The sequence below is a fragment of the Equus przewalskii genome, chromosome 22 (genome assembly GCF_037783145.1).
Source record: "Equus przewalskii isolate Varuska chromosome 22, EquPr2, whole genome shotgun sequence".
Classification (NCBI taxonomy): Eukaryota; Metazoa; Chordata; class Mammalia; order Perissodactyla; family Equidae; genus Equus; species Equus przewalskii.
Window position 1 is genome coordinate 30,171,803 of NC_091852.1, and position 25,728 is coordinate 30,197,530.

At 33.6% G+C, this 25,728-nt stretch overlaps 1 long non-coding RNA gene across 1 annotated transcript in view; it reads left to right on the forward strand.

Moving 5' to 3' along the window:
- Positions 1-25,728, forward strand: part of LOC139078545 (uncharacterized) — a 125,851-nt gene that overhangs the window by 33,944 nt on the left and 66,179 nt on the right. The window contains exon 2 of the long non-coding RNA XR_011531555.1: positions 6,409-6,522. This is a non-coding gene — a long non-coding RNA (uncharacterized lncRNA). The remainder of the gene's footprint in view (positions 1-6,408; positions 6,523-25,728) is intronic.

Below are 25,728 nucleotides of genomic sequence, written 5' to 3' on the forward strand. Positions count from 1 at the left end.
AAACATCACAAGAAAAGTAAACTACAGACAAATATCTCTTATAGGTGAATGCAAAAGTCATAAGAATACCAAACTAGCAAATAGAAACCAACAATATATGAAGCTCCTTGTATCCATGAACAAGTTAGATTTATCTTATGTATGCAGGGTTAGTACGGATTTGCTGGTAGTGGTGATGAAAATGTTCTGTAAATAGATAAAGAAGATGACTGCACACTTCTGTAAATATACTGAAAAACTCCCAATTTGTATACTTTAAAAGAGTGAGTTTTATGGTATGTGAATTATATCTCAGTAAACTATTTAAAAAACTAATACTAATTCTACACAATTTTCTTCAAAAAATTGGAGAGGCAGTAACACATCCCAACTCATAAGGCATGGATTACCTAGACCCCAAGTCAGAAAAGTCAATATAAGAAAAACAAATTTACAACACAATATTCCTCCTGAATATAGATGCAAACATTCTCACACAATAATCATTTGAATTATGCAATACATATAAAAGATAGTACAGAATGACAAAGTGAAATTTTTCCTCTGAATGCAGGACTGGATCATTGTTTGAAAAGTGATCTATTTAATTCAACATTTCATTAAAGAAAAAACAAAATGATAAGCTTAATAGATGCAGAAAAACATTTGACAAAATTCAGTATCCATTCAACATCCATGGTTAACACACACTCTCACATACAAACTCATGATTTAAGGAAATCTCTGCAAACAGCTATTGAAGTTGAACTTCCTCAACCAGATAAAGAGCTTTTACAAAATAAAACAAAAAAGGTACTTGTAACATTATCCTTAATGATAAATGACGGAATATTTCATTCTTATTTCGGGAGGCAAGTATTTCTTCTCTTAACATTCCTCTTCCTACTAGAGGTACTAAGCAGTACAATAAGGTATAAAAAATACAATAAAAAATAAGAATAAAGGACTCTGTATGCAGATGACGTTATTTTCTCTTTAGAAATCAAAATAGTCTACCAAGAAGCTGCCAGACATAATTAGTGACTTTAGTAGTGTTGTAGGATACATATTAAATATACAAAAATTCATCAAATTTCTAAAGAATTGCAATGGACAGTTAGAAATTCAAATAAAAATCATTTTACAGTAGTTCTCAATCAATGAGCTACTTGGTCATAGGTTTAGCAAAACATTTGGAATGTCTGGTTGCTGAAAACTGCAAAACATCTTAATGAAAGATATCAAAAAGTACCTAAATAAATGGAGAAATATATCATAGAATAATGAATATTGTTAAGATGTCAGTTCTTCTCTAAAAACTCCCAAATTTCAGTCAGCATAGCAGTAGGATGTCTGTAGAAAGTGACAAGCTAATTCTAAATTTTTTATGGAAAAGCAAAAAAAAAAAAACAAAAGAAAGCCAAAATGATTATGAGAAAGAACAAAGTTGGAGGACTCACACTATTTGATTTCAGTACTTAAAACAGAACTTCACACTCTGCTTTGGAATAAAAGCCTTATGCTATTGACTAAAAGCTAGATACATATATCAATGCAACAGAATAAAGAGTCCAAAAACTACAGGTCCACAAAAATAGCTAAGCAATTTTCAGAAGTAATGCCGAGACATTTCAGTCAAAGAAAGATAGATAGACTTTTCAACAAACGCTGGAATAATTGGACATAGATACTTTTAAAAAGTAACCTTGATCCATACATTGCAACATATACAAAAAGTTTCTCGAAATGGATCACTCAAATATAAAACAAGAAAACTATAAAATAGCTAAAAAGAAACACGGGAGAAAATCTTTGAGAACTTAGGTTAGGTAAAACTTCTGTGGATATGATGCCAAAAGCACAATGAATAAAATAAAAATTTGATAAATTGGATTTAACGAAAATTAAGAATTTCTGCTTTTCAAAAGTTGTTAAGGGAATAAAAAGTCACAGCTTGGGAGAAAATATCACATCTGATAAAATATTTGTAACTAGAATATGTAACTTACTCTGGAAACTGTTATTGGAAAGCAGACATCCAGATTTTAAAAATGAGTGAATAATTGACATAGACACTACAGAGAGATGCAAATTAAAAGTACGTTGAAGTACCATTACACAACTACCAGAATGAATAGATCTTTCTGAAAAAAACTAACAATTACTGGTGAGGATGCTGAGCAACTGGAACTCTCACATTTTCTGGTAGGAATACAAACTGGTAAAGCAACTTTGAAAAACAGTTGCCAGTTTCTTAGCAAGTTAAACTTATCAGATCACTCTGCAATCTCTCACCTAGGTATTTGCCATGTAAAATAAAAACTTCTGCTTATTCTTGTATGCAAATGCGATTACAGCTTTGCTTGTAAAAGCTAGAAGCAACTCAAACAGCCCTCAAATGGAAAAAGGAAAACAAACTATTGAGCATATAAATAAAGAAATGCTACTTAATAATACAAAGGAACAAACTAGTGATTCACATAACCTCGATGAATTACGAATGCATTATTCTAAGTGAAAGAAGTCAGGCTCAAAATGATTTCAAGTGCATGAAACGTTTATATGGCCTTCTGGAAAGGGTAAAACTAGAGGGGCAGAACACAGATCAGTGGTTGGCATGGGCTGGGGTGGGAAAAGGGTTTGTCTACAAAAGGGAAATCTGCTTTTATTACTGTTATGATATTTTATATTATACATGTTAGAATTTAACACATATGGCCCTATGTATATTACAGGAGAATAAAATTACTATTTATAACATACACAAGTTAAATTATATTTAATAAATATGTAATTTAGATGAATGTAATACGACACCTATGCATATATATATGTCTCTCAGAAATTTATAAAAATTAGACAATCACCTAAAATCAGAGCACCTAGAATTATTCTAATTTTGATGAATTTTCTTCCATTTTAAATATGCATACATATGTATTTGTGTATATGTACTTACATGTATATGATTTTAATAGTCTTGTATAATTTATTATTGGTTAAAATGTAATAAAATGCCTGTCTAGTGTTTGCCTATTATTCATCAAATATTAATGCTACTAATTAGTAACAACACTACCATCAAAAATAACCGATAACTATATTTAGTTTTCACAATGACTCCAGAAGTGTAATGTTACTGTTTTAAGTTTTATTATTGTGAGGTTCAAAGTCATTAAGTATTGTCTCAGAAATTAGGGAGGGGAAAGAGTTAGAGATGGAATAAAAGCTATTTATTTGAAAAAAATATTGGACCATTATATAGTTAACTATCCCTCCAAATTTATTTTATAATAATGCTTTAATTTTCTCAGATTCTAAACATTACACTTGAAGCCTATGACTTTGCTTTTTATGTAACAGAATTTCATTTATTTTACATTTCATGTATGGGTTGGTATCTCTTTATAGTTAAATTTCATGCATTTAACCTAAAAACAGATGAAACATACTATCATAGAAACCAAGCTTTTACTCTTAATGTTTCTCAAATATTCAGTTATACTATTTCAATTCTAAGAACCAATTTTCCTATTCATGTTTTATTATATTTGGAATTATTTTATACACACTAAATCTCTCGTTTTAGTTATTTTGTGTTACATGTGTGTTTCAATTATTACAACTTAAAAACATATAGTTTTTGTGCACTTAAACATTTATTGAGGGTAGATCTCATGTTGTGTTTTTAATACAATACAATAAAACGACAAAACAAAACAAAAACCTGTTTTCTTATATTCATAGCATTAGACTTCATCTGTTCTCCTTCTTTTTGAAACCTATTTTCAACTATTTCACCTAAATTTTAAAATTGTTTTCTAAAATTATTTTGAATAAAGGAAGGTATGTTAAAAAATCAGGCTTTTCAACAAATATGCTTTAGGCCAGTAAACAATAATTAACATATATGATACTTACTTAAAGAAAAAAATGTCAATCTAGAATTTCATATAAAACCAAACTGACATTCAAAGAAAGAGCACAAACTATAATGAACATAAAATAACGTAGGTAATATTTTTCCTTTGAACATTTTCTGATTAAACTATTAGACAAACTATTCTCTATTAATGACTGCAGAAACATTTACTTAAGTACAGATTGTCAGCGTTAAGCATATACACGTGTTCGTACAGATGTACACCTGCAACCACGGGAGTGAGCTTTGAAACACATCCTCCACCGGTTGATCCTACCCCTGAGAGAACTACAGTGCCAGCTGACACCTTGATCTCAGCATATGAGAAACCCTGGGCTAGAAGACCCAGCTAATCATGCCGGGATTCTTGACCCAAAGAAACTGAGCTAATAATTGTTGTTGCCATAGCCACTAAATTTTGAGTAATTTTTTGTTTATGCAGCAATAGATAATGAGTTCTAGGAAATATAATTTTATAATAATCCAGTCCAGCTTCATTTTTTCCAATTGTATGGAGGTATAACTGGCAAATAAATTGTAAGATATTTAAAGTGTACAATGTGATGATTTGATGTACATAGACATTATGAAAGGATTCCCCCATGTTGAGTTAATTACACATCCATCACCTTACATATTTACCTTTTGGTTTTAATTTGTTTTCAGGTATTTTTTTTCTTCTTTTTGGTAAGAACATTTATGTCCTACACTCTTAGCAATCTCACTTATGCAATACAATGTTATCAACTGTAGTACCCTTCTTATACATTAACTCCTCAGACCTTCTTCATCTTGTAACTGAAAGTTTATACCCTTTTACAAACCTCTCCCTGTTTCCCCCACCCGCAACCCTAGGCAACCACTTTTATACTCTCTGTATCTATGAGTTTGACTTTTTTTTTAGATTCCATGTATAACTGATACCCTGTGGTATTTGTGTTTCTCTGTCTGGCTTATTTCACTTAGTATAGCTTCATTTTTGATGAACAGTCTTTTGCCACTAGGTTCAAAGTCTTAGTTTATTGCATGACTTAGTATGTTCTTCCTTGGATAGAACTTATGATTTCTAGGAGTCTCCTCTGGAACTAGAAAGCTTTTGGATGGTGCTTTGCTACCTACTGCAAGACTTCCCGAATATTTACAGTTTGAGTATTCCCTGAATTCCTTCTTGCCCTTCCTTGATAGAGATTCCTCACTACCTTGTACTGCATTTATTTAACGTCAACTTTTTGCTTAATTGCCATACTCTAGTTCAAACTAGAGTTCTTAGCACATGCACTATCAAGATCATATGCATATATATATATGTGTAAATACATACACACAATTACACTTTGAACTACTAGACAAAACAGAGTTCTGAGCATATGCTCTCAGGAATATCCTGCACCACTTTTCATCCCCTAAGAGCAGAATTTTCCCACCCTGCCAGGAAAGTCTTGCTATGGGTCCCTGGCTCTCCCCACACTGACCTTTCCAAGGATACAATTAGAATATGGTTTTGAAGAGCTTCAGTTTTGTAGCTAAACTTACAAACCATGGCAGGAATTCCTATCTCCTTTCTTAAAAAATGTGAATTTGATAGCATTTAGTCTTCCTTTTAGAATATATGGAAACTTAGCACAATTTTTGCTTTAGTTTAAATGGTAACTATTCTTATTATCACTAATTTTTTAATACTACATTTACCAATTTAAAAACCTCCTTGTATAAAGTGTTCTCCAAAAGAAGCCCTAAATAAGCATTGCAGGTTAATTTAATATAGCTATCCATGAAATCTATCCTGCCATTTCTGTATGTATGTATTGTGTGAATAAATATAAATATATGTATTAATAATATCATCCAATAAATTATAAATCACACCAAGAGTATGTGCATTGCACATGAAGTTTCTCAAAAGGGCTCCATTATAAAGTGCATCAATTTTCATAATATAACAGTAATACGGGTAATTCATAAAGATTATAATTGAAACCTTGGGAGTATCACCTTAGGAGAGTAAGAGAAAAAGAAAACTGATGCTATGGCCTTGAGGAACATCGGCCATTAAAGGAATTTTTTTTAAATAAACGTTTCTCAACCTTTTAATAAAAACTATTCTTGTATATATTCCTTATGTAATTAATTTTCTTATCGTATAACAAATATGCACAAACGTAGAGTTACATATGCTTTATTTGAGCTTATAGTTCACGTTGCAGCTTATAGTTCATTAGTTTTAATTTTTTGAATAACAAAAAAATTTACAAAGAAAACACAAATCAAAAACCATGATTTTCTTAATAACATCCTCAGCTGAACATAAAAGATAATATTGTGCTAAAACCAAATTATAAACGTTTATTTAAATGTATAAATGTGTCTTGTACTTATTGTCTTTCACTTAGCTGATTTTTCTTATTTTGAGCATGTCGAGGCGTTATTGATGTTGTTGCCTTTGTGATTGTTTTGTTTGGTTATCCTGATAACAATGATATTAAGAGGCAATCTTCCATTATTTTTAGCAGGACAATAAAACATGTACCCAAGACACAACAGCGGGAAGAATCAAAGCCCCTGCCATCTGGCTGTCAGCAGTGTGGGTTTCCTGTGTGGTCAGCTGTGAGGTGAAAACAGAGGTAAAGTCATTCAGTTCATACAGTGCTTACACAAGACGAGGAAATAGTGATCCTAGCTGCATGTTTGGGAATGACTTTTTCAAAAATTATTTTATTGAGGTCATGTTGGTTTATAACATCGTGTAAACTTCAGGTGTACATTGTTGTATTTCAGCTTCTGTATAGACTGCATCATGTTCACCGCCAATAGTCTAGTTTTTATCCATCACCGTACATACCCATACATGCCCCTTCACCCTTTTGCCCTCCTCCCACCTCCTTCCCTTCTCGCAACTACCAATCTGCTCTCCTTATCCACGTTTGTTTGTTTATCTCCCACATGTGATTGAAATCATACGGTATTTGTCTTTTTCTGTCTCGTATATTTCGCTTAACATACTACCCTCAAGCTCCATTCATGTTGTCACAAATGGCACAATTTTGTCTTTTTATGGCTGAGTAGTATTCCATTGTATATATATGTGTGTGTGTGCTATACTTGTATAGCACACCTTCTTTATCTGTTCATCTGTTTATGGGCACTTGGGTTGCTTACAAGTCTTGACTGTTGTGAATAATGCTGCAATGAGCATAGGGGTGCATATATCTTTTTGAATTAGTGTTTTCGTGTTCTTTGGATAGATATCCAGAAGTGGAATAGCTTGATCATATAGTAGTATTATTTTTAATTTTTTGAGAAATCTCCATACTGTTTTCCACAATGTCTGCACCAATTTACATTCTCACCAAGAGTGCACAAGTGTTCCCTTTCTCCACATCCTTGACAACTCTTGTTATTTCTTGTCTTTTTAATAATAGCCATTCTGATGGGTGTGAGATGATATCTCATTATAGTTTTTATGTGCTTTTACTTAATATAATTTGCAAATATTTTCTCCCAGTTGGTGGGTTGTCTTTTCATTTTGTTGATGGTTTCTTTGCTGTGCTGTGAAAAAAATTTCCAAATTTTTTTAGTTTAATGTAGTCCCATTTGTTTATTTTTGCTTTTGTTTCCCTGCCTGAGAAGATATAGTTAAAAAAGTACTGCTAAGACCGATGTCAAAGAGCATACTGCGTACATTTTATTCTAGAATTTTTATGGTTTCAGGTCTTACATTCAAGTCTTTAAACCACTTTGAGTTAATTTTTGTGTATTGTGTAAGAGAATGGTCTACTTTCATTCTTTTGCAGATGGGTGTCCAGTTTTCCCAACACCAGTTATTGAAAAGACTTTCCTTTCTCCATTGTGTGTTCTTCACTTCTTTGTTGAAGATTAGCTGTCCATAGATATGTGGCTTTAATTCCGGGCTCTCTATTCTCTTTTCTTGATCTGTGTGTCTGTTTTTGTACAGGTACCATGATGTTTTGATTACTATAGCTTTGTACTATATTTTGAATTCAGGGATTGTGATACCTCCAGCTTTGTTCTTTTTTCCTCAGGATTGCTTTGGCTATTTGGGGTCCTCTGTGTTCCATATAAATTTTAGGATTCTTTGTTCTCTTTCTGTCACTAGGATTCTGATTGGGATTGCATTGAATCTGTAGATTGCTTTAGGTAGTATGGACATTTTAACTACGTTAATTCTTCCAATCCATGAACACAGAATATCTTTCCATTTCTTTATGTCTTTCAATTTCTTCCAATAATGTCTTATGGTTTTCAGTGTTTAAGTGTTTCACCTCCTTGGTGTAATTTATTTTTAGGGATTTTATTCTTTTTGTTGCAGTTGTATATGGGACTGTGTTCTTGACTTCTCTTTCTGCTAGTTTGTTATTAGTGTATAGAAATGCTGATGCTGATGCAACAGCACTGCTGCTATGGCACTAATTAGTTTTGATTTTAAAATCTATTTGGGTAGAAGGCCAGCCCTGGTGGCCTAATCGTTAAGTGTGGTGGACTTTGAGTGCTCCGCTTCAGCAGCCTGGGTTCAGTTCCTGGGCATGGACCCACACCACTCATCTGTCAGTGACCATGCTGTAGTGGCAGTTCATGTACAAAAAAAAGAGGGGGAGGTTTGGCAGCGGATGTTAGCTCAGGGTGAATCTTCCTAGGCAAAAACAAGAAAAAAGAAAAAAATCTTTTTGGGTAGGAATTGTGCCTAAGGGATGTGAATATGATAAAAAAGAATTTTTTTAATTAAAATATACTGTAAACAAAGCTCAAGCATTGATGTCTGTTGTAAACTTCTGGAACCATATGAAATCAATATTATTCACAACACTTCATATTTCTACATTTAAATTTTACAGAAGGTCTATATGAGCCAAAACTTTTTTACACTGGCTTTAAAAATTATCTTCTTTTGTAATAAGCTTTCTGCCTCTTAGGAATGAAAAACACAAGAAACAATAGATATTTCTTTATTAATAATCAGTGTGGAGTTTATAAAAGCCATAATATTTTTTCAAATATTACATTTAGAATGGGAAAATGTAGCATTTTCTCTCCCCTCCACCATTCTTTCTCTCTTTCAAACAAAAGTTCAATTGAACGTAGAAGAGAAGTTAGTTTAGTCAAAATTCAGTGAATTTATTTCCTCCCTTTTGGATCTCTTTTTTATAATGGTAGATGCCAGATTTACCTTCATATGTAATAATAGTTTAGGTGATGGCCAATAATTACAATGAATAAGACCAAATTAATATCATTGCACAATTAGCATTAGGCTAGCAGGGTTATCTTTGGATATTAGGGATGATGTAAGCAGAGAAAGAGAGAGAGATGCCATATTTATATGTTATAAGTGAAATATTGAAAGAATCCAACCCAGAACAAAGGCAATGCAAGTTCTTAACACTTAGGGTCTAAGTTTCAATATAAAGAAATTGTGAAGACTGTAATTACTAACTTTGGCACAGCTAGGTAGAGATGTTATTCTTTCACATGTTCCAGAAAAATTTTAATTGATTCTGTCAAGACTGAAAGATTCACCTTTAAATTATTACTTCAAATCAGAGGTGCCATTCCCTACTGAGTAGTGTGTTGACTGAGGGTTGTAGGGGAAAGCCACTTAAGATGATAAAAAGTTTTAAGTGTTTTCTCTCTGACAAACAGAAAATATATATTGAAGGAAGGAAATTTAAAATACCTACTATCTTAAAGTTCACATATTTCAAGATGTGGTATGTTTAAGAATGCATAGCTCTCTAATAGTTTTACATGCTGAATTATGTGCATCATATTTTTTATGAAATTTAGTTTACTCATACTAAAGAACAAAGTCCTAACTCTGTATCGTTATAAGACAAATGTTATAAGCAAAAATAGAAAATGCCATTTTTGTTGTAGTAAGAACATTTAACATGAGATTAACCCTTTTAATACATTTTTAAGTGTATAGGACAATATTGTTAACTGGTGTACTGTAGTACAATAATGTTGTACAGCAGGTCTCTAGAACTTAATCATCTTGCATAACTGAAATTTTATACCCATTAATTAGCAACACCCCCTGCCCTCAGCCCCTGGCACTGCCATTCTACTCTATGCTTCTACGAATTTGGCTATTTTTGATATCTTATATGGGTGGAATCGAACAGTATTTGTACTCCTCTGCTTGGCTTATTTCACTTAATATAATGTCCTACCAGTTCATTCACATTGTTGCATATTGTAGGATTTCCTTCTTTTTTAAGGCTCAATAGTATGCCATTGTATGTATATGTCACATTTTCTTTATCCATTCATCCATCGATGAACATGTAGGTTGTTTCTACATCTTGGCTATCATAAGCAATGCTGCAATGAACATGGGAATGCTGATATCTCTTTGAGATCCTAATTTCTGTTGTTTTAGGTGAATATCCAGAAGTGGGATTGCTGAATAATATGGTAGTTCTACTTTTAATTTTTTAAGGAACCTCTATACTGTTTTCCATAATGGCTATACCAATTTACATTTCCATCAGTGGTATGCAAGGGTTCCACTTTCTCCATATTCTTATCAACGCTTTTTTTATCATTTTGGTTTTTTTTTGTTTGTTTATTTTGTTTTTGATAATTGCCATCCTAACAGGAGTGAGGTGATATCTCATTGTGGTTTTGATTTGTACTTCCCCATGGTTAGTGATGTTAATCTTTTCATATACCTATTGGCCATTTGTATGTCTTCTTTGGAGAAGTGTTCATTGAAGTCCTTTGTCTATGTTTTAACCCATTTTTTCTTATTATTTGTTATTGAGCTGTAGAAGTTCCTTATATATTTTGCAAATTAACTTCTGATCAGATATATGATAGAACCTAAGGTACTAAAAGGCTAGTTATCTGACAGTGACAACAAAATAAGTTTTATGGAAAATAAGAGTTTAATTTACCATTATTTTAAACAGAATAATGTAAGAGAAAAATATTTTATGTTATCCAGTTCAGTAAAAAGAAAAGTCAAGGAGGTCCCCAGTGTAAATTCCATCACTAATCACTCCCAACCTGGATGACGTAGATGCTTGCTTTTTCTCTTTCCACATGCAACAAGCACCACGTAGTCTGTCTTTTACCAAAGGTGAGGAGGGGAGCTCTTAAATATTTCTCTTCATCTTTATTTTTAATTTTGCATCATTTCTCTACTTCACTAACATTTTCTGTTATACCAATATCTTACTTTGTCCTGCTAAGTGTCCCTTCTGTCTTCTTTTCCTCTTCCACAGAACTACCAAAGTTTTCTTGTTAAAAATGGAGTTCATCATGCTATGTTCCTGTTTCATAACCTCACTCATTTACTGTTTTTAAAGATAAAACATAAACCCTCCACTATAAGATAAAAGATCTTTCACAAATGTCCCAATCTTCCCCTTTTTTGTGTTGTTAAATTAACACGTGTGAGGTAGAGCTGGAGTGTGGGATGGTGAGACAAGGTTCGACAAAAGACCACAAGGGAATTGAAATAGAGAGGTTGATTATTCTCAGGCCCTGGAGGAAATACAAGACATGCTTCAAGAGGCCACAAGGGGAGGTCCAGGCAGGCTGCAGGCAGAGAGAGAACCGCAGGAGCTGGGGCACATTCCTTTATTAGGGTCTGTAGGTGAAGTTCTTCAGGATTCCCAGGCTAAGGCCAGATGGGTCAATTCAAACAAGGAAAAGTCAGGTTTTGGTGAGCTCTGCAGGGGTCTTATCTAAGAGGTGCACGAGGAGAATGCCCTGGCATGTGAGGGAGACTGTTGATAACAAGAGCCATTGGTGAGGTCACGTAAGGAACTTATATTTACATGTGACTCTGAGGGCTGTTATCTAGGACATGCACTTTGATGAGGGGCTAATGTCAGTTTAAGGCCCCCAGCAGGCCACTTGGCCAAACAAAATGGATGCCAAGGTAGCAATACCATGAAGTTCCTTGGCTAAACTCTTGGCACTATGATACTTACCAACATTAGATTTCTACTACACTTTGGCTAACCTATGAGCCAGATGTTATCATCTGTTCATATTTCTTTGTACCTTTTCTTCCCCATTTAATGTTCTTGGCAGTTAGGACATTTGGATTCAATGAAAACTAGCTCTTATCTTCCCTCTTGTCAGGCCTTCCCTCACTCTCTTAAACAGAAATAAAAGCTATTTATTATAGCACCCAGTATATTGGATTGTATTGCCATTACTCATTTATCCATCTATGTTCTCCATTAGACTGTGAAGTTCTTAAAGATGAAATTTTTTTTGTCATTATGGTATTTCCAGATCTAGCACAATTCTTTGAACATATTAGGTGTTTAATCAATATCTATTAAATTTTCAAAGTTTGTTAACAGTTTAGGAATTTAACCTCAGATAAATATTTACCTTTTTATTAGTAATTTATTAAAGATAGTGATCGTTAAGTTCATCAAAATATGAATGAAAATAGAACATGCTTCATTTTATCTGAGAATTTCATCCTGCAATTACTTTTCCAATATTATAATGTTTCACAAACAAGTCAGTGTTTACCATGGGCTTTATCAAGTATTATTTTGTATATTTTTATTAAAGATTTTAGATACTTAACTTTAATGTGAAGCTCTATAGTTTTAGTTTGTGATTATGAACATTCCTTCCTAAAAAGGAAAAAACAACTCCTTGATATTATAATAACTTCTAATATGATAATTTCAAAAATATTAATATATTACTTCAGATAGAACAAAAAATGTATGCATCTTTCAGTTCACTTAATAATCACATTTCTCAATTTATCTATAGCCGCATACCAGTTGTTGCTAAAAAGAAGGCAGATCAACTATTTTCAGTTAGTTGACTTTGAATAATTTGGTGTTAAATCTGAAGTGAATTTGGGAAGGTGCGAGATGAAATGGGATGGCCATCTGCACCATATGGTCTTGGAAGGCTTGCTAATGCTCAAGTACTAAGGAAGAAGTCCAGAAAGTTTTGTCTCTTACTCGAAGAATTCTATCAGCCACTACTGCAAAAGATTCAACTGTGAAAAGTGTGAGTATGTTAAGTAATAGGACAAACCAGTCCCAAGACATCTTAGAAAAACTTAACACCTAAGGCTAGAGGAATGATTATCTGTTTATGGCAAGTAAGAGAAAAGAAAAGGACAAGATGCCATAATAATAAGAAGGTGTCAAGCTAAGATAAGCAAAGTAAGCCACACATATCATATCGTAGACAGGGACCATAGAAATGAATTAATATCAAAATCGCTGGGACAGTTGCTATTTAAACAAAGGAAGAAAAAAAGTAAAAACATTTGATTCAAAGCTTGTCCCAAGTGTAATTTTGTGAAGACTAGCAATCTGTTTTAGTCAAAGGTAGCATAAATAGCAAAAATTTTCATTCCGCTGAGAACAAAGAGCATTGTTGCTTCTGTCCAAGAGAATCTTTCTTTATCCAGCTATTGTGTTGGCAATTAGGATGTAAAAATTCTAATAGATTATTGTTTTGGGTTTTTTTTTTTTTTTGCCTTTCGTGATTTTAGATTTGTTTCTTTGTTCCTTTTATGGAGTTTGGGTCACTGCATGAAGAGATATCATACTTAATGATTCCTTAATTCTTTTGGCAGGGATTTATTTACAGAATAGAGCTTATTGCTGTTAACTTCCTCTCTACTGGGGAGCGAAATATATAAATGGCTTAGATATAATACAGAGAAAAGAAAATACGCATTTGTTGACTGTAGCCCAATAATTTAAGAGGCACTGTGTCAGAAACTACTCTAGCACAAGCAAATCCCACCAGTGTATGGCCTAAAAATCAAATATCATTATATAATGAACAATGTGAACTGATTCACACAGGTTTCTCTTACTCATATCTGCCCCCCCCACACACACATCTACCTAAATATCTATGGCTTTTTATTGATAAAGGTCATTTTCCATCATCAGAATTAAAAGACATATCAGACCTAAAAACAAAATAAATAATCTGAAATTGGTGTAATTGACAGTTGAACCTTAAGCCCAGTCTTCAAAATTTGACTTTCTCTGTGGGGAAGTAAGATGTAGCTAGGTGTTCCGATGGGGGGAAATTTAAAATTTTATTTCATTTATTAATTTTAAAATGCTCTGCTTCTGGATTGTCACCAGCTTTTAACTACAACTTGCGTGTAGAGTTCTAGACATTCAGTTAGCTTTTTTGGAGTAGAACCCATTACGGGCCCCTGTAAGTCATGTAAATATAAGACAAGTAATGCTCATTGTTTTATAAGAGGAGAAAGGTGTCGCAGATTGTTTTATACACCCTTTCAAAAACAATCTCTCCCAAAACTCTTTTCCATGCAAAGTTACTTGTGGGTTCATCAGTAGAGGAGTAAAGAGCTTCCTAGAAGAAAAAGAGATTGACCAGTTCTCTTTTGGGATTCAGTATTATTAGAACATTTCAAATGGATGGAGGTCATGCTGACTGAGGAATTTAGGCAATAAGAGACAAGTTGTAAAATTTACAGAACAATTATTTAAGTACCCAAACATATTTGAACCTTATATGGGTGGGTTAGTTTACATGAGGAAATGAATTTAAGTGAATTACTGGAGCTGTGCTCTTTTACTTTGTTTTTACGTTTTGGGGTCAAAACTATAGGAACTGACTTTTATTACAATAAACATTAAAGGCATATGTCATTCAAACTAGGCTTATGGTATTAATGAAATTAGCTGACATTACTATGCATAAAAAATGGTGTTAAACACACCCACACACACACAGACACTCACTCACACAGTAATACGATCTCCACTTCGCTAAATTTGGTATAAGTCCATATAATCTACCTTAATATGTAAGATTATATGAAAGTCAGAAATAAAACACTCTATATAAACAATGAACCCAAATAGTTGTATGATAATTCAAACTATGATTCTGTTGCTACCATTTTCATCATATCTACTTTTTTTCATGAAGATCCTCTTTATATCTCAAAGTATCTGTGTCTTCCAGCAATGAAATCATCTGTAATAGTCTTCTCTGAAAATACCTGAAATCACTACAACATATTTCTATTTATCCTAATCAAGTTCCACTAATTTATGAAGACTAGCAATCTGTTTTATTCAAATGTAGCATCTATAAAAGGATGTAGAAAGAAACAATGCAGTTGATTCTGACTTTCAGTGTATCCATTGAAGAATTTTACTTACGTGACCATTAGCTCATAAACTTGTAGATAATTTCAAATAAATAGATTCACAAATACTATTTATGAGAATTATCATCTCATATCCTCTTACTGTATTGGAATAATTGCATTAATTTAGATTTTGAGATATTTGTTCTGAACTTAATTATCTTTGGAATTTATCTGTGCTAAACACGTGCTAACAGATTGCGGGAAAGACAATCATTATTGGTAAATGATTTCATTGGGTTTATTTAAAAAATCAGCTAGGTTAGATATATAAAAATATGATCCTAAAATATTTCATAGCTTTTGTAATTACTGGTAGATTGTTATCAACAGAAGAAAATAAAGACTAAAATTGACATTTCTGTACAACTACCCTTCATCAATTTTTTTCCCTCAGACATAAAACAAAACTTTTTTCCTCTGTTTCTATTCCTTCTCTAAAAATGATGTGCAAAGTAGAAATGTCTCGTAAAATATGTACTCAAATTTTTTTCCTGAGAAAACTTATAAGAAGAGCGAAGTTATACATTTTGGGTTTTTAAATTATTATACTATTGAGATTATGGGTCTTTAAACATACACACGTAGAGTTTATTCATTTTATTTCACTGAAGACTTGACTACAAAACAGTTATAAAGTTTGTTTTATTCTACAGGAAACTGATTTGTATTGTTTGATTTATTTAATAGTATGACGATGCACCTTAAGAAAAATGGGTCCAGGCCTATGTGTTTTTTTTTTTGAGGAAGATTAGCCCTGAGCTAACATCTACCACCAATCCTCTTTTTGCTGAGGAAGATTGGCCCTGAGCTAACATCCCTGCCCATCTTCCACTGCTTTATATGAGGGATGCCTGTCACAGCATGACTTGATATGCAATGCGTAGGTCCACACTCTGGATCTGAACTGGCGAGCCCTGGGCTGCTGAAGCAGAATGTGCGAACTTAACTGCTGCACCACCAGGCCGGCCCTGACATTTTTTTATTAATAAGATCTCTCAAGTCTTATTTCCACTTTTTCTACTGCACTATCATTTTGTACCAGGCTCTCATCTCCCACGTCACACACTAGTCTTTGCAGTGGGTTTTCTTGTCTTCAGGCAGCGTTCACTTTGACAGTACAATGATCCTCTTAAATTCTGCTGTCTCAAATCCTTCCTATACTGAAGTTCTTTGGTTATTCTCCAGCAGGTGCAGGCACGCTTCTCTCGATATGCTTCTACTTCAGCCATGTCCTCAGTTGCTAAGGCAGTGCTAAAGACATTTGTCTTTGGTTAAAGACAATGCTAATTTTTTAAAAATTTCCAATCTATGGCAGACAAATAACTTCATAAAACATAATAAAAAGGAATTACTAGAAAATAAATGAGAGAAACTCATATACTGTCACTTTTTATTATCTTCACATTCTACAGATAAGAATGGCTCCAACAAATTTCTATAAAAATGTGTTGAAAAGCTCTCAATGTCTGTGCTTACTTTGTGACAGAGCAGCAGCTAACAGTTCTCAGACTGGCTCTGACCAGTGGACAACATTTCGAGTAGCAATGCACTGGAAGACGTGAAAGCCCTAGGCACATCTCCTTGAATAATGAATGTTAACGAAAAATTTTTTGGAAAACTGTTACTAATTTTTGTACTTGAAAAGAACAAAATGTTTATAGTTTTAGAAGAATTTGGAAGTTTTTAAGTAAATGTTTATCGTTTTTCTCTGTATGTGTATAATAGACCAGAAAGGTAGATCCTTTTGTATTTAGTGAGCAGATAGAAATGTTTTACTCTTATTTATCAAGAAACTTAATGTCAGATACAGTGGAGTGAGTTATAGTGTGCTAGGACCAAGGTCAGGGTACAGCTTGATAGATGTAAGTAAAAACTGGTCAACTACAGAAGCAGAACAGTTAGCCATGGTGTGCCAGAAAAATGCAAACAATTAGAATCATGCAACCATGGAAACCTACTGATCAAATTTTGTATGTAGTCTCAGCGTAGGGAATATAGGCAAAATCTGTGGGTTCTAAAATTATGCTGATCTGAATACGGTTGAATTTTCACCATGCTCATCTTCAAGTTATTTGCCTATCCAAAGTCAAAAGATTTCTAGGATCTGCACAGCAGCGTTTTATAATGAAGTGAAGCACTCTTATGATCCTGGCAGATAAAACTGGCAGAGAAGACAGAGCTTTCTCCCTCATTACCTGTTAAAATATCAGGAGAAGTGCATTAGAGTTTAGGTGTAAGGAAATTAGCAGAGTTCCGCTTTCAGAGATCTCTGACTACTGGGATCGTTGTGGGAATCAGTCCCTTTTTGTTCATTCACGGTGAATTGAGGTATACTCTGATTTCCAAAAACAAAAGAAATTTTTTATGGAGGCTGATTCTTACCTACATCTGAAAGTGTAAGGAGTGCAGAAAGGAGCCCTTCTCTATGTGTGCTAACAGAAAAACCATCAGCAGAGGTTCCATAGTAAGCTTGCCTCTGCATGCCAGGTCCACAGAAGTAGAGACTTTCTAGCTTCTTCCCACTTGTGGGTTCCTACCTTTGAACATAATTCCAACAACCAGATCTGAATCCAAGTTAGCTAACTGCAGTTTGAATGCAACAAAATTAATTTTTTATTATAACAACAACATCAATGACAACAACTCCACACTCTTCTGAGGCATATAACAGAGTACAGAGTCTCTACGATATAACACTCGCAATGGCCAGGATTCAATCCAAAATAAGTCTCCATATGGAAAATGTGTTTAATTCTCCAAAGCAAAGATGACACAGATGTTGGAGTTATCAGACAATAATTTAAAGCAACAATTATAAACACTGTAAAAGATGTATAATAAAACATGAGCACAGTGGAAAAAAGCTAGAACATTTTTGTAGGATATTTAAAATATGAACAAGAAAACTAAGTGGAAAACTCTTAAATTGAATGATATAATATCTGAAATTAAAAACTGGTTAGATGTGCTAAAGAGTAGAATGGAGAAGACAGAAGAAAGTGTAAATTAACGTGGAGATAGATCAACTGAAATTGTCCTTATTTGAAAAACAGAGGGAAAAAAATTGTGAAAACACATGAACAACTTCAGGGGACTGTGGAACAATATAAAAAATCCTAACATGCTTGTAATAAGAGTCTCAGGAGAGGAGTGAGAGAATGGAGCAGGAAAGGAATTTTAAGAAATAATGACAGAATTTTCTTGAGTTTGTTGAAAGAAATAAACTTAGATTTTCAATAAGCTCAGTGAGGTCAAAGCAGGATATACATGAAACCACACCTAGGCTTATCATAGTACAATTAATGAAATCCAAAGATAAAGAGAAAATCCTGAAAACAGTGAAAGAATGAAGACACATTAGATAGAGGGGACAGCGACTTGGTTGACCACTGGCTCCTCATCAGAGACTATGGAGGCTATAAAATTGTGCAGCAGCTGTAGCATGCTGAAAGGAAACAAAACAAACAAAAACTGTCCACCAAGAATTCTGCATCCAACTGAAATATACTTCAAGAATGAAAAAGAAAAAAATCACTTCTCGTGGAAGGAATACAAGAAATGTTTCACCAGCAAACTGGCGCTAGAAGAAATATTAAGGGATGTTCTTGAGGCTACACAGCAATGACAGCATATGGAAATGTGGTTCTTCAACAAGAGATGAAAAACAAAGAAAATGGTAGTGGTATTACTTTACAGAAATAATCTTTGTGGTTGACATGGTGACATGCCACCCTGCAGAAGCACTGTAGCCTTCAGCTTTCAGTTGACAGCATCTTCTGGGGCACCTCAGACACATTATTTACATGTAATGATTGCTGGAGGTGGAGGTATAAAGGCCTAGCCATTTGTTAATGTGAAAGAAAGCTGATGGGTCATTTCAGCTTCAGAGCTCCTGATAGGGAGAGCTGGTGCTGTGGGGCCTGTCCTGTGGGTAGATGTCTCTTTCTATACCATACTGTCTTCTCACCTTTCTACAGGTGTTGTCCAAAGAACAGTACCTAACAAATGTCAAGCCTACTAAAATAATAGCAAAAATAACAGAAAAGATGACCTTTAAAGTACAAATCACTGAGAAGCATCAAAGGACACTGGGTCTCAATAAAGTACATAATTTATGAAGAAAACACAATAATTATAAAATTGTAGGTATCAAATAACAAAGCAATTAAAGACTAAAGTAAAGGTTGTAGAATTAAATTAAAGGTTAGAATTGCAAGGAAATCTTGATAAAAATTTCAATTTTATTAGTAGATTTCTGCAAGCCTCATTTATAGTTAGGCAGATATATCAGAAAAGATATGTCTAGAGAAATTAAAAATTGAGTTATATATATGAGAATTATACACACATATACAAATATATATGCACTCTGTTTATTATACATGCTTATGTATGCTCAACTGGGAACATGAATTAATGAAAAAAATAGAAGGTTTCATACTTAAGCTTACAATCAAGGAAGATTCAAAATAATCTAAACTAATGGTGAGCTGTTACTGAATGACATTTCCCCTGAAGCTCTTCACATTGAATTTGACTTTCAAAAAATGCTAGAAACTAAAATTAAGAGCAATCGATCCAACACAAAATGAAGCTTGTATTTAATTTATTTAAATATGTCTTTGTTATCAATTGAATGCAAATGAGCCTAAACTGACAGTCTGCCAGAGCTAGGCCCTTGTGCCTTCAACATCATCCAGTCCTGGTATCACATTTCCTTTAGTAATAACAGATTAAATGTGTTGCTTCCTCCCACACTGCAAGAAGTCTCTTGCCTGGTGTGAGCATCATTTGGCATTAATTAAGCCTACCCACCTCACCAGAGATCTAGTGGTTCTGAAAAACCTTAGTTCACAGCTGTCGTGTGGAATAAGCTAAAAGTCAAAACTGCTGCCTCCATTTAAAAATATCGCTCACTTTAAACTTGTTCAGTTATAATCAGCAAATAATTGTCTGATTTTTATATAATGAAGATAAACTGGTGCATTGTAAAAAACTAACAATGGCTAACAGTTTCAAATGATTGATAAAATAAGGCGATCGAAAACTATGATGGACATGAGTCTCTTCTGAAAAAGTAAATAAAACCATTGAAATAACCTAAAAATAAAACTATTTCAAGAAGTGAACAGATGTTGTTGTTTACTTCTGTTTTTAATTTTTAACTTCTCTGAAGTTGAAGGACTGTGTCAACATGCTGGATTTTGGTACTCTGTAAGCTCTGAATATCATTATGATATGTGGCTATTCACTTATTTATCCAACCTGTAGCCACTATATTTGATGTACTGTGTAAAGTACTAGGAATACAAAGAATAGCAAGCTATTGTTCAGATTTAAAAGAGCCCACAATTCAGCTTGACCTGTTATTTTAAACCTGGCTGCTTTGTAGTCACCTGAGGGGGAGATTGTCTTTAAAATACGGATGCTCAGGTTTCAATTAGACCAATTAAATAACATTATCTGAAGATGGAGACTGAGAATGTTATGATCTAAAATACTCCTAGATGATTCTACTGGGAAACAAGATATGAGAAACATATGCATGGCAGCTCATAAAAAGGTACATAATTCAGAATAAAATTATGTTTCTCAAATATAAAATAAATTTTAACTTAGGCTATTTTCTAATAAAATCTTAGCCTAAATTTCATAAATTTCTAAAAATATCTAACTTTTGTCTAAAAATATTGATGCAAAACAATCAATAAACTCTAAGGCTACAGAACACATCACTTACGCATTTGACAGTAAAAAGACAAAACAGAACTAAAATTATGTAACTTTGGAGACAAGAGGTGTTAAATCTTTTAAGACCTGGTATTATTTGAGAAGATTAAAATATTGATGTATTCTAGAATTGTTAAAAATAAATATGCAAGGTAAAAATATTAAGGTAAACACTAAAAGAGGTTTTTAAAAATTCAAAGCATCCTAATTGATATCAAGAAATAAAATGGTATGCGTGAGGCAACCTTAATCAGTTTGTAATATGGTAATTGAAGGGAAGAAAAGAAGGATAAAAAAGAGGTAATTTAGATGGACGCAATATATAGCAATAAGTGCAAAATGTCAGTAACAATGCCATATGCAAACAAATTAAACAGACTAGACTAAAACAACAACAATAATGGTCAGTCTGGATGAAAATGCAAAAATAGACTACAGGCTTTGTGCAAGATAGGAGCCAAAAAGCTTAAATGCTAAATGCTTGAAAGTCAATTAGTGGGGGAAAAAACCCATAAAGTGTTAAGCAAAATAAAACTATGTTAATTTGATACAAAATAGATTTTAATACAAAAGCATCATGTGCAATTCACTATACAATGATGAAGAGTTCAAGTGCTCAGAAAGCAATAACAATTTTATACTCATCTGTGTGTAATAAGAGAGTCTCAATATATATAAAATGAAAATTGATGGAAGTTCAAAGGGAAACTGACAAATTTTTATCTTATGAGAGCTGTCAAGACAAATATCCCAATTTTGGATAATTAAGCTATAATATATTCAAATGCACAATTAACAACCACACATATAGGATACTGCACCAAACAATTACAGAATACACATTCTTCTCAAGAACACTGAAACATTTGCAAAAAATCACAATAAATAAAATCCTGAAACAAGTACTAACAAATTTCAAATAATTGCAACACAGAGGCAGCCTCCACTACACGCAATGTAATTATGCTAAAAAGTAAGCAAAAGCCAACTTAAAAAACTGTACATTTATAAATATAAAATCCAAAAATGAAATTTTAAAACCGATTGAGAAGGCAATGAAATTAAAAATGCTACATACGGAAGCGAGTAATACTCCTAATGTGGTATTTTAAAGAATGGTTCTTTGAAGACAAGAAAAGCTGAAAATTAATGCTTTACACACACAGGTAAGAAGTTAGAAAAGGAATCACAGAATAAAAGCTAGAATGGGAAAATAATATTACAAGACATAAAGGATTAGCAAAGTTTCATTTTAAAAGAATAATATTAATAAACAACTTTGATAGTGATAAAGAGAAAAAGGTAGAATGCACATATAATATATTTACAATGTAATATGAGATTAAATATTAAAAAACTAAAATACAGTACTTTATATGAATAAATCAAAACAAGAATTTAAAAATTTCAGTAAAATTACTTATCAACTGAATTATGAAAAAGTGATGTCTGAGTAATCTTATTAACATTCAATTGATATTTTGTATTTGATAGTCTTCCTTCAACTTAAATCTCAAACCCTGATGAACAAATTGTGTTTAATCCGAGAAGGGAAGATTTATGTAACATTACAAGTTCTATAGATGTAATTCATTGAAATGACAAATTAAAGGAGAAAAACATCATACACATACCTCAATAGCACCAGAAAAAGACTGGAAAAAATTCACAACAAGTATATGAAACCATCACATACAAATTTGAATGAAGAGAGAACTTGGTTAACCCAAAGATTCACCAGGTTTTCCCAGATTTGCTTTTGTTTTGACAATTTTTAGATCTGTTAAGCAATTAATTGATATTGTTTACATCTTGACAGAATAATTCTAAAATTCACATTGATATTTTTCAATGGTTTTTATTGTGAAATATAACATATACACAGGATAGTGTATAAAACAGAAATATACAGCATAGTGAGTAATCACAAATAAGCGTGAAACCATCACCCATATCAATAAAGTTTAAATCACAACAGAAGCTCCCTCCTCCCAACATTCCCCTTCTGGATCCTCCTGTCCTTTGTGGAGTACAAAAATTGTTCTCACATTTATAGTAACCACTCTCTTACTTTTCTTTTCAGTTTTAGGGCTTGTGTATGCGTTTCATGAGCTCTCACTGGTGCTTTAGACAAAATCCAGATAGCCCAAGAACTCAAAGGAAGGTACTAATAGGTCTGGGACTCAGACCACCAAGGTGTCAATACTGGAGCCCTGAGAAGGCACAAGAAGGCAGGTTCTTGGAGCTTTGAAGAAACTACAAACTGGAATCAATTAGCACTACTAAACTAACTGTTACTGAACTGCTGGGGTCTGGTTGAGGGGGCTAGAAGCAAAGGGGAAGAAAAGTGTCATTCGTTTCTTCCTTGGCTTCCAGAGGACCTGTAACACCACTATTGGCACAACTAATTGGAAGCCAGCAAGTTTAGAGAGCCCTAGGCCCAAACCATGCTGCATAAAGGGAAGAATGGATTTATACTGGGAATAGCCTAAGAACCATCATTGCTCTATAGTTTCCCTGCTTTCACTTGTGCGCCTACAAACGATTCTGAACACAGTTGCCAGAAAGAGATTATCAAAATGGAAGTCAGGTTGTGTCACTATCCTTTGATGTCTCCCAAGGCCTTTCAGAATAAAAGACAATGTCTCTAAAATAAGAACAAAACTGCTTCCACAGACCTTATGATCTGACCTCCCATTAACTCTTCCTTGATTTCTCTCTCCAACAGCCATATTGGTCTCAGCACTATTTCTGGAATGAGTCAGGAATGCCCTCTCTTGGGACCTTTCTATTTGCTGTCCAACTGTGCTGTAATTCCCTTCACTCAGATATCCCCATGGCTTACCCCTTCGACTCATCCCTCTCTTTGCACAAACGTCTCCTGTCAATAGGCCTTCTCTGACCATCTTATTGAACTTGCCTACTCTCCCCTTCCTACTCTATCCTCTTTGCTTCTTTATTTTTCACCATTGTGACTATCACCTTCTCTTTCCCTTCTTATTTTTAAGTTTTCTTTCTCTATTCAGTAGAATATAAGCTCTACAGAGAAAGTATTTTCGTCTTTCTGTTAGCTGATGAATCCCTGGTGCTTGGAGCAGTGCTCGCTACCTAACAGGTATTTGATCTGACTCCGACCTTCGTTCTAACATTTATAGCAATTTGATCTCTGTATCTGAATTTTCTTCTCTGTACTATATCTTACATCATGGGGTTTTATGAGAAATAAAAGAAAAACAAATATGCAAAACATTTTACATATCGCCCAGCACATATTAGGTGCTCAGTTAATATCAGCTCTAATGCTGTTATGTTATTTATTTTACATGATTTATTATTTTTATATATTGTGTTAGAAATAATTAATAAAAGTAATGGTGAAGGGGCAATGAAAAAACACATTTTTAAAGGAGTATCAATTTTCAGATATTAGGGAAAATAATCTTGACACACTACAAGACTCATGGTAGTGTTTTTGCTTGTTGAGGTAAACTTAATAGCCTTAATTTTACTAAAAGAGCCATTTTTCTGGTTGTGTTTGTGGGAGTTTTGACAATCCTTGAGTCTCATGAAGTGCCAGTCAAGACTACCTCATTTCCATATGTCACGACCCTCGATGCCAGAAGGGCATACTCCCTTGAGGTCCCAGGAGCCTCCTTCTCAGGACTCTGTGTTCATGACAGTGAGGTAGGTCCTAGGCTGCATCCAAGTTGTGTTTCATTTCCATTGGCTTCCCAAATGCTGAGTTTGTTCTGCCTCCTATAAAGGAAGACCAGTCTATAAGGGATGCTTTCAAATGACTGTGCATATGTAAAAATCTCTTTTTCTTGGTAAAAATCTTCCTGGTTGTTAACTATTTGCCTCTCTGTCTGTTCTTGTCTTGAAATGATAAATCCCTCATTTCTGGAATACTACAAGCCATTCAAATACTTTCCAGGCAGGCTGCTGTCAACTAAGATTCCTGTGACTTTCTTAGTATTGCAGATTGTGAATTTCCAACTTCCCTGAAATTGCCATGCCATATGATGTGACCAACTCTTCAGTATCCAGTACTCTTCCTTTGCAACCTAAAGACGAACAGGCAATTTTTAAAAAAATGAACACTTTGACCACTTGCTATCCTAGGCCTTAACTATCATAAACCTTTCTTCCTATTTTACATGAATGATGCGGACAGTCTTTGGTGTTCTGATTCAACTTCATGGAAATGATTAGAAATAGGTAGACTGTCATGACATTTCTCTTAATTAGGAGCAAGAGCCTGTACATCTTGTCTCAGGGAAATAGAAGCTGTAGTTAAATTAATGAATGTCTCTACTGACATGATTTTAGGGTCTCCCTCAAATTTGATGCTCCTTCAAGTTGTATACTAATTATTGCTCAACAAAAAGTACAATTTCTCAGCAATTAGGATGACCGTTTGTTAAATTATATTGCTTCCTGTTTCACATTTCCATCCATCTTTGTAAAAATCTAAACCATGCTCCATTCCCTCCACTGTTGGAGGAACAACAGCCTTATTCTTGACTAGATTCTGTCTGGGAATTACCCAAATTCCTGAGATCATTACACAACCTCTACAAAATCCAAATATATTCTGTTTGTTTATGACTGAAATAGTAAACTCTCAGGCTATATACATTACAAAAGGCCTCAACTTACCCATCAAAAATATTGCCTTTCCAGAGGCAGTTGCCTTACCCATCAAAAAAAAATGCCTTTCTAGAGGCAATACCAGGTAAGAAACACTTACTAGAGATTTTCAACTCCAAATAAGCAGGTTCAGTGAGAACAAGTGTGCCTTTAATAATACATCATTTTGAAAAGACTGTGTGTTCTTGACCTCAGTAGATACCCCAATTTGGAAACATCATCAGATTAAAGAATTTCTAAGTGCTCTATTTCTCTGTAAGAAAGTACCATCATAAAGTAGTAACAT